We start from the raw sequence: 1,838 nt of genomic DNA, 5'->3' as shown, positions 1-1,838 counted from the left end.
TGCTGAACCTTAAATAACGGTATGAGTACCGACAAACAGGAGATATCTTTGTTCAGGGGCTGAACATCTTTCCCTCCGACTGAAGCATATATGAGTAGAAGATATGCAGCACATCACATAACTGGATACTCTAAAACTGAACAGTGACTAATCTGACTTCCACTAGAAAAATACAGTAATTACAGTGACTCCTTTTCTATGACAGTTTGTATTTCAGAAAAGAAACATGTTTCACTCTTTGAATTACAACAAAGAAACTGAAACTTACTCTAGAAAATACTGATATTCATAGGCTATTCATGTTTACTGGTAATGCCAATGTTTTTAGACAACAATCCACATACCATACATAACTAGGATAGCAATTTTAAAGCTGTGAATGCATGATCCCTATCAGCTCACAAAATTCAGGCTCCTTTTTTAAACCCCACTCTCCTTTTGGGGAAAAAAAAGACAGAGATTGCATTAAAATAGTCTCTAACGTGATTAGACAGAAAACATACTCTGAGAATGACAGTGTTAATATTGTGGAGAATGACAGTTAAACTTTATCTTAGAGCATTTGTTCTCATTCCTAAGACTTACTGTGGGGATGGGGAGCCACCCTTTGGTCATTACTGTAAATGCAAAATCAATATAGCACCGCAGATGATGACAGTTTCTGATGTCTGAGGAGGGTTCTTGGTAACACTGATAATACTGATAGATGCTCCAAGGATCGCCTCTGGTTTAACGCCATTTACAGTACGTATCTTACCTTAGACCTATGACAGGGATGAAAAATCTCTGCTAGTGTAGGGCTCTGAGCATGTTACGTGCTAAATGTTGTCATTACACTCTGTACCTTCCATTTTTATCACCTTACTGATGCAGATCCATTTCCACAAACTGAGTATCTGTAGCATCATTTCTCACTAAAATGAGGATTAAATGAAACAAAAACTTTAGAGCTTTGTAGACTTCTCTTCCAAAAGTCCCAAACTAAAAAAATAAACTGTTTCAACCTGAATTACAAATTACTTTAGTTTTTCATCATGGCAACTGACAGTCACAGATCAGAATGAAAAGCAGACTAGCAAATAAAAAAGACCAAGAAACTGCTACCATATAATCTCAGAAGACCAGACTGGACACTGATGTAGAAAGGCAAAATCCTCAAAGAATGGAAAACACAGATATTAAGCCCAAGAAAGGTCAACCAACAGGGCAGAAAGGGAAACCTATGGAAACTGGCCAGGGAGATTAAAGTTAAGCCCCACACAACTCTTATTTCACACTGAAACCCACAAACCATTCCCGGAAAGGAAGAAACTCTTATGCTCTCTCTCAGCCTTGATGTGATCAACCTTCTTAAATGCTTCTCTATTTTATGAAAAGGGACTAAGTTCCCAGAGTTTTCCATTTACTCCTCCCTCAGGACTTTGGAGGCTGTTGTTCTTTCTTTCGACTTGGGATCATCTTCTACCACCATCGGCTTTTGCTGGTCAGTATCAAGTGGTCCACGAGACAGAAAAGATAAAGAGCAAATACGTAAGCACTGGATAACCCAGACACAGAAGGAAAGCATCAGCTTTGAATTTGGATACAAACTTGAGAACACCCAGACTAAGAAACTTAGATGAACTACAGGCTATTAGATGACTGAGAAAACAAACAAAAAAAAGAAACAAACAGACTGGAAATAGCCATCAATTCAAAATCATAGAATCACAGAACGGTTTGGGTTGGGAGGGACCTTAAAGACCATCCAGTTCCAACCCCCCTGCCATGGGCAGGGACACCTTCCACTAGACCAGGTTGCTCCAAGCCTCATCCAGCCTGGCCTTGGACACTTCCAG

The sequence above is a fragment of the Eurypyga helias genome, unplaced genomic scaffold, assembly GCF_000690775.1.
Source record: "Eurypyga helias isolate BGI_N326 unplaced genomic scaffold, ASM69077v1 scaffold12325, whole genome shotgun sequence".
NCBI lineage: Eukaryota > Metazoa > Chordata > Aves > Eurypygiformes > Eurypygidae > Eurypyga > Eurypyga helias.
The sequence above is the reverse complement of the archived record's forward strand: the minus strand, read 5'-3'. Positions refer to the sequence as shown.